The sequence below is a fragment of the Miscanthus floridulus genome, chromosome 17 (assembly GCF_019320115.1).
Source record: "Miscanthus floridulus cultivar M001 chromosome 17, ASM1932011v1, whole genome shotgun sequence".
NCBI classification, from domain to species: Eukaryota; Viridiplantae; Streptophyta; class Magnoliopsida; order Poales; family Poaceae; genus Miscanthus; species Miscanthus floridulus.
This window is the reverse complement of record NC_089596.1, coordinates 8817027-8826411: the sequence shown is the minus strand read 5'-3', so window position 1 is coordinate 8826411 and position 9385 is coordinate 8817027.

The following is a 9385-nucleotide window of genomic DNA, read 5'->3' as shown; positions in this document are numbered from 1 at the left end:
ATATAATCTCCATCAAACACTTTGGCAGCCTTTCGGCGTCACTTGCATTAGCTAGGGCGTTACGCCAAATTTGGTTGTAACAGCTTTAATTTGTAGGGGCAGACCCCGCGGAGGCAAACGCCTCATCAATCATCGAATCTTGGTGAGGGGAACCCTCGCTGTAACTACCAGCATCCCCAGTTCGGAAAGTAATCTGATCAGGCCAATACGACCTCTCCGTCATCGTAGAAATAATAGGGATCAAGCCAATACAACTTCTCCTCCATCGTAGAAATAATAGGGACCAGCCAATACGACCTCTCCGCCATCGTAGAAATAATAGGGACTAGGCCAATACAACATCTCCGCCATAGTAGAAATAATAGGGACCAGGCCAATACAACATCTCCGCCATCGTAGAAATAATAGGGATCAGGCCAATACGACCTCTCCACCATCGTAGAAATAATAGAGCTAATAACTAGCTCGGAGTATCACAATCTTACGAGCAATTGCTCATGCTCATGCTCATCTGAACTTGTTAACGCAACAGATTACATGCCCACCAGGAAACGTGACTGCCATAATAAACGGCAGGGTCGCGGTTGAACTTGAAGAAGATGTCGTCGACTTGATGGACGTGGCTTGCTTCTCGGCGACTCGCTGCTTGCAGGCGGCGGCTTCAATTCGTACAGGATGTGCAGCAGCTAGGGGACGGCCTACCGGGGCTTATTAACGTGGAGGGCGTAGCAGCTTTTGGCCTCAGCCTGCATGCGTGAACCGAAGGGGCCCTCCTGTTGGCCAGAGTGCCGGTTTATATAGGGGAAGTCAGGAGGCGATTGGCCTCCTCGCCAAGCAAACACGTTTAGATTAGATCGAAAAAGAAAGATCTTTCTCTAACCAACAGCCCATGAATCAGGAATTTGCCTCCTAACGACTTATCCAACCAGGCCCATCAGCTTAGCATACGTGTGCATGTACACGTACACGATCTGTATTTGACCATAAATCATATTATTAAATTCCATGCGCTCTCTGACAGAACTTCATCTATACCTAATTTCGTTCATCCATTTTTTTCCATCTCCCTCTAATTACCGGACAATTGTGAGTTTCTTTCGTCCGGACTTATATATATAATCTGTGCACATACGAGTTTGAATAGTTTTTTTATCTAGAGCGATACGGAGTCCCATTCTAAAACATAAGAAAAAGAAAATGTTATGAGTGAATTGTGAATATTCGTTTTATATATGGAACGCAAAGACATGAGATAGAGTTTAGGTACAGTACGCTTGGAAGATAAAACAGAAACAAAACGGAAAAAGAAATAGGCCAGAAAAAAAGGAAACGTAATGAGTGAATTGTGAAACAACAGGAAACAGAGACCAGAAACACATATGATAGAGTTCTGATATATAGTATGTGTTTTGCAAGGGATAAAGAAACAAAGAAGGAAAACAAAATCCAATGCTTTTTTCCCTTGTAGGTTCCGTTCGTGAGGTCTCAGGAAAAGTGCTGCCCCCGCTTCTTGGACTCCTGGTGATGCCCTGTGACTCCCGGGCTGCCCTTTTCATGTTTTTACTTTTTTGTTTTTTATTTCTCGATGAAGTAACTCTATTTATAAAAATAAAATTATAAATACAAAACTTTGACTCTTATTTAATAAACTAGTAGAAATGCACGTCCGGCACGCACGTGTGTATAAAAAAATCATACGCAATCATGAAATAATTTTTCTCTATCGGAATACAACAAACTAATAGTAAGTGTATTTAACAATTTAATCATGGTGTGCTCCTTCCCTCAACCAGGGTCCAAGATAGGCGTAGAACATACAAACTAATAATAAATCTATTTTACAATTTAATCATGGTATGCTCACCCCCTCAACCAGGGTACAAGGTATGCCACTTAGGATATTGATGCTGCAGTGTATGTTTCAATAGCTAAAAAAGTGATCTGTTAGGTCTTCTTGTACGGTTAGGTCCTTTCAGAGAAAAAAAATTGAAGGTCCATGGCTCAATTCCATGATCTAGGGTCGATCTTTTTTTTTTGCATAACGTGTAAACATAGATACATTGACCTCAAAAAGAAGTGAATCCAACACGAACAAAATTACTCCATCATATAGAAGTGAAAGAAAACACATTTTTTTAATGAACTTCTGTTTGTTAGATTAAAAAATATTGAAACTACTAACACATACATCATTGGAAAGTAAATTTCCAAAAAATGAGAGATTTTGCCCACAAATATCGAAAATGAATGTTCTTATAAAAATGCTTTCCTCCATTGCTATCTATGCCGCTATATCCTTGATTTGCTCTGCTTTCCAAATAGAAGAATCAATAAATCCAGCTGTCAATAGCAGTAGTGTACAAAGATCGACTATCGTGGCAAACCAATAAATCTGAAAATGGAAAACACAATAAGTTAGACATCTGGCGCTTTCTTCAGTGTCCATATTTGTTAATCAACCTATAGTCAAGGAAACAGGGCTAAAGTGTCCTTTGTTAAAAAAAATCATTGATTTTAGTAATTATATGGTTCAGTTTCATTAACAAGTAACTCCGTAAACAAATAAAAGTTGTGGACTGACCTTGCTTGATTTAGGAGAGATGAATAATAGAATATTCATGGAAAAAATTCTAGACAATTCTGCAGTCAATTGGAGAAGGCAAGGAATTTAGGGACAAACACAGACATAAAGAATATTTAGGACAAGGCTAGTAGTTCTTCATAGCATTTTTCTAATAGATAGCAACCATTACTTTTTTAAAACAAAGTATCGACTATTATCCTATAATATGCATTTATTTTACATTTACCATAGCATTATTGTTAATTTCATGCTGGCTAAGTGGTTAACAATATCAAACAATGGAAAGTGATAAAGTCCATGGCCGTCGTGGCTACATCCCTTTCCATTAGTGATGGATGGAGAGATGGATGTATAATGAATATGTAGTAGATGATGAAAGAGTTTCCACAGCAAAACTGGATATGGCAATTTGTTCTTTGTCAAAAAATTTATATGACTAAAGTACTCCCACATACAACAGGATTTGCAGTTGAACACGAAGGCAAAGTGAGGTGACCTTGAACAGGCCTAAGCAGATCGGAACCAGCGGCCGAACGCCACTAAATCGAGCACCCCCAAGATCCGCCTCTGCGCAGCGCACCTCTTGCAAAAGAGAAGACAAGGGAAAGTGCCATTGAAATTTCATGGAAGATATTTGGCACAGGACTATTAGCACTTAATTCACATAATAAAGGAGACCATAAACTTCAGATAATTTGGCACATGATTATTAGCACTGAATTCACATAAAGGAGACCATAAGCTTCAGATAATTTGTCACAGGATTATTAGCACTTAATTCACATAAAGGAGACCATAAGCTTCAGATAATTTGGCCAGGATTATTAGCACTGAATTCATACAAAGCAGATCAGCTTCACAGAGCATCTAACCACTCATGACTCAACCAATGCGTAAGCAGAAAATTGTCATTTTTAAGCAAAATTTGCAATCAAAACTCAAACTATGAACCTAGATAGAACAAAAAAAAAAAGAAAGTTACTTAGCATCTAATCATATCACATAGATATCTCATATTAATTATCTAACCAATGGTGACAACATAGCTATTTGGGCACAAGAATATGTAGCACACCGTTTGCTCAAATTGCTTACCTCGAACTGCTGTTACATGTATATGATGCGGCAAGGGGTTGCTTTGACCCAAGGCAACCTTGACACAATATGTTTTCAGTTTGTGATGACGAAAGAACAAGCTCTGCAGCATTTGAAGATGTTGTGAAATGTATTAGAGGAACTTGCGGATGCATTTAGAAAATTGCTCAAAGCATGAAGTTCTTACCGTTACAATAACAATTAATGCAGCTCCTTTTAACTACTGGATCAATGGAGGAACAAATCATTTTTTCCACGGCCTCCAAGGGAGATCTGTCAGATGTTTGCAGCATGTCACGCAAACTATTATCATTCCCTAAGTAAATGTAATCCGCATGGTGTTTTTTGGTGCTTACAGTATGTTGTTCAAAGTAATAGGCCAAAACAACCTGTAACATGAGAAGGACAGTAGCATAATAGATAAAAAGTTTTTGTTCTTCAACAGTTGATAGACTGCGGAACCCAAACCTTTGAGCCAAAAAGCAACGTATATTGCAATTGCAACCAGTAATCACTCCTTTTAGCACAGCCTTCTGCAACTTGCGAACATAAATTACTTATTAATAATTGCATTAGATAAAAAAAATAGACAGATAACAAACCAAGGCAAAATGCCATCAGAGCAACTCTAATTCCATGATGGCAACTTTATCCTTAAGTAGTATAATAAGAATAGAAATTCAGTTACCCTTGTGCTCCTCGGTAGCGTCATGTCACTCCCTCAACACCAGCCGCCAAGGACAAACACTCAGACTCTCCATCCTCTGTATAGCCGTCATCAAGGAAACGCACCACCACAACGGTGATGCATGCAGTAATCGCTCACGTTGTCGACCCTCCCATCCCGAAGCCCTTGCTTCCCAGATGTGGATTTTTGTAGGGGATACCAGCGACCTTGAGTGGCCCGGCGAGGTTGTCCGTCTTTGAGGCCGTGAAGGCATCGTAGGCCTGTAGGGGTGAGGGCGCCGTCGCTGTCCCATGCTTGTCATCGCCAGAAGAAGGCAGGGCTCCGGCCGTGGAGTGCTCCACGAGTGCCGGAAGCGGAACGGCGAGGTGAGCGGTGGGCGCTAGCGGAGCGGGGAGACGAGGACGATGAGATCGGGGTGAACTCTGGGCAACTTTTCGGAGGCGGAGCAGATGAGCACAAGTCGCTCCTCCAGCTGGCGATAGTTGGGCGCTGGCGTGGAGGAGAAGGCCAGCCTAAGGCCTCAATGGTGGCGGTGCAGGGTGGATGGTGATGGATGTGCGCTGAGTGAGGGAAGGAGGATCGTCCGGCGTCTACATCTCGGGGATTCAGAAGTTACCGGTGGGTACACACGGATGGGTATGCGACGGGTGGGTGAAAAAGAAAACGCGATTGAGGCGTCGCATAAGATTCTACGACGGCAGGAACGCGTAAGATTCTTACGGTGAGCGTAAGATTTCATTGTGACCCACAGTTACATGGATAAGCACCGTTAGATCTAAATACAATAATGCATCGGAGGGTTCTGATATAAGGTGGGTAACAACTTTTGGATGAAATATATTTTTCAATTCCTTATAGATAAATATTTCTATTACTAAGTTGTTGGTGTTAATTACGATTAAATTATTATTGTGATACAAATTAACTGATGGCCTAACTAATCAAATCGTAAATTAAAAATTTGAGCATTTGGCATCAAAACTAATCTAACATAATCTAAACAAAACAAATGTTTCTCCAAGTTGTCCGCACATACAAGTGCAAATCTCTAAGCTATCCGCACATATCAATGCAACTTTCAACAAGGGGTGACATGTGGAAATAGAGACACGACGACAACTGTTTTAATAAGATATTAAAATTATATATTTTTATGGATCCTTAAAAGAAGTCACGGAACTTGATATCTAACTCAACATATGGATAGTATGAAAACTAAAGATATGATTCACTTGCGAGTAAATATTTTGTGTCCTACAATGAAAGAAAAAATCTATCAAGGTTGTATTTTAATTCAATACAGGATTCATATGACATTATTATATTGTTGCCAATATTAATTCATATAATGGATACCATGGTCATCATAAAATAAAGTATAACTTTTAAATTTTATATAAAAAAAAAGATTAAAAAATAGATATATAACATTGCAATCCTTGTTTTTATTGATTAGCCAATCCATTTGTGATTGCTGCAGCAAGCAGTCACAACATCAAAAGTAGCATGTATACAAATTAAGCTGTCGCGAGCGCCGTAGTTGTTCAACAAGGTGAAGTGAACAAGTCAAATGTTTGGTAGGTTTTTCCCCGTTGCAACACACGGGCATGTTTGCTAGTTAGTAAATTAAGTTCAACGTTGAAGATGCATGGCCCACGTGTCATAGGCTTCTCCATAATTAACAACTTTATAAACACACATGCCTTTGGTATTGCTTCAAAATAAATGGCATATATCATTAATTTTTTTTATAAAAATAATCATCAAACAATCAAGCACTAAAACTTTGATGTGGGGCATGTCTCCATCTAAGGTCATTTGAAAAATTCAAATATTAGAATTTTAAAATCTAAGAATTTAAAATGAATATTTAGGACTAAACAATTTCAAACTAGAAACTTGTTAGCTATAAAGTTGTAAATAGTGTTGGGAACAACTGTGGTATAGACCATATCAACATCCGAGATCGTTTGAAAATTATAAATTCCAAAGTTCAAAATGTGAGAACTTGAAGCAAATATTTGGCAGATACAGATAACGTTGGGCTCTAAAATTTGATATAAAGTTGTCTCCATTGAAATTCTTATGAAAATATATGGATTTTTCAGGACAACTGTTTACATAGACAAATGGCCATATAGCTGCACTAGTCAAACGGAAGTGCAATTACTTTTAAAATGCCACCATTTTAAAGAAATACACAGTTTGGACATCAATATATAGCAAGCCAGTATGTAGGACGCGGAGCTCATACTTGATTGTTTAATTAGTGCAACCATTTAGAGATGAAATTGGTCCTGGCCTAGACATTTGAAATTGGTCGCATGGCAACACTGCCTGCCTTATTAGTAGAGATGAAAACTGACGGAAACAGTCGGAAAATCCCTCGACTGTTTTCTACTTCTACATTTAAATACAAAAACAAAAGCAAAAGTGGTAAAGCCGGATATGAAAACGAATACGAACTTACCGAATATCGAGAATTTCGAAAACGAACTAATTCGAGCGAATTATGTCGAACACGGTCGGTATACGAAAAAATTAATACGGAATACCGACCCATAGGACCTAGTGCATAACAATTAACAAGTGCATGAACAAGTGCTACAACTTTCATATAAAAAATATCTCCATTTGACACCATATAAGAAAGATACAGTTTTTCTAAGGCGACAAGCGCTTGTACGTGATTAATATATTAATGAAACTTTATTTAATTTTTTTAGCATCTTAACAACCTCAAATAAAAAAAACTCAAAACTAAAAAGTTGTAGATCTCATCTAGAGCTACAATTTGCATGTAAAAGTCATCTTCATCCATGATCGTATCAAAAAGATATAATTTTTCTAAGGTTGCACCTTGCCGTAGTTGAGTTGGACTTCTAGTGGGCCAAAAATGGTATAATACCGTATTTAAAAATGTGATATCCTGAATAAAAACCTAAAAAGTAGAAAACAATCGAGATAACACCTAAACCGTTTCCATCCCATTTTCAAATTTGGCATACCGTATTTCGAACTGATTTTGGATTTATTCGAAAATACGAAATCGAGTGGGTCAAATGTTGAAAACGATGTGGGACGGTACGGGATATATGATATATCCCGACCTTTTCATCCCTACTTATTATGTGTATTGGACCCATGACTAAAACTAAAAATTGTAGTCATATGTGCACTATTGTACCTTGTACCCATGGCTAAGCTTGTTGGATAGTTTCTTCATTATGAAAATCTAAGGGCATAGTTCTCCACTATTACATGAAAAAGTATATGAGATGGACATAATCATAGTATTAGATGATTGCATACCATTGTCTATTTATATATTCCATCAAGATTACATTTTTCACGATAGCCATACATGGGCTTTCTGGGTCCTCCGCTTTTTTTTATGATGTAGCTAAAAAGCTAGCCAATCAAGGACAACCAAGAAAGGCATGATTATTAACAGAAAATACAAATAAAAGTAAGCTTTCTTTATTGGGTACATCATCCTTAGACGGCATGCAGAAGTCGAACTGTATCAGCCAGCTATCGGAGTCTTGGCGACGGTATCAACAAAGATGCGGACGCGATCGGGGCGAATGTCCAGGGTCACAGGCGAACCAACAGGCAGCACCTGAATGTACGCGTTGGGCATGTCTTTCAGAATGATCTCCGTCGCCTCCTTGATGGACATGCCCACCACCTCGGGCCATGATGTCTTCTTCTCACCGCTGGTAGCATCCATGACAATGGAACTCATCTTCGATGATGGATTATATTATAATCTGTCGATCTACGTGCACAAATATATGGACATACAGAAGGAGGGGAATCAGTTTAGCAAGAGAAGTAGAGATCAACAGTGATCAAGCATGTATACTCACTACCATAGTTTTTAAGGCGTCGCCTAGGCGACGACTAGTCGTCCGGGCGGATTTTCAAGCGCGGCGTTGCTGTCGCCGCACCGTCCCGGCGTCGCCTTGCGGTCGAAGGCGTCACCTAGTCGTCCTTCTCACTGAGGCGGACGCCACGGACGTAAAAGGCGCAGGGAAAGAGCGGCGCCGCGCGCTCGAGCGGGCAAGAAAAGAACGGCGCGACGCCTTCGCGTGGGAAAAGCAGCAGCGCCGCGCCTACACCTCCCGCCAAAGCTCCCAATCCCCATCGCGTCTGATAGAGCGAGAGAGGAGAGGGAAAGGAAGGAGAGAGGAAGAGAGGAGAGGGCGGCGACGCACCTCAAATCCGGCGGCGGCGGCGGCGCAGGCGACTGCCCCGCGCAAGTCCGTCCCAGCCGCGCGAGGCCGCTCGTCCGCGCGACTCTGCTCCGCTGCTGAGGCCGCCCGTCCCGTCCGCGCGGCTCTGCTCCGCTGCTGCGACTCTGCTCCGCTGCTGAGGCCGCCCGTCCCGTCCGCGCGGCTCTACTCCGCTGCTGACTGCTGAGGCCGCCCGTCCCGTCCGCGCGACTCTGCTCCGCTGCTGAGGCCGCCCGTCCCATCCGCGCGACTCTTCTCCGCTGCTGAGGCTGCCCGTCCCAACCGCACAAGTCCGACTCCGGCGCCGTCCGCTTCTGCTCTGCTCTGCTCCGCGACTCTGCTCTGCTTAATATGTAAGTTCAGCTTGTGTTTTATATACCTCATCTGCTTAATATGTAGCAAGGAGGCAACTCCGCCTGGTGTCAGGTCTTCTGTTTCTATGAGAACTGAGAACCCTCTTTGCATTTGAGTTGGAACATGGCACATCATTTTCTTGGTATAGCTCCTCATCCTTGGCCCTCCTTTTGCACAGAGTAGAAAAGCGATTCTTCACTGCATTGTCAGTTCTGTTGTAGCCAAACCCAAAAATACATGAGCCATAAACCTTAGTTCACAAATCTCATTTTTATCCTTTTTCAAATTGCAATAAACAGCAATCCAATAAGAAAAACACACCTTCCAGAGACAACTTTTGCAATTTCAGTCCACTTGTTTCCAAGAACTTTTTGAGCCTGCATAACAGTGACAAGCTTATAAGAATATATAGTTGGACAGTTTAGA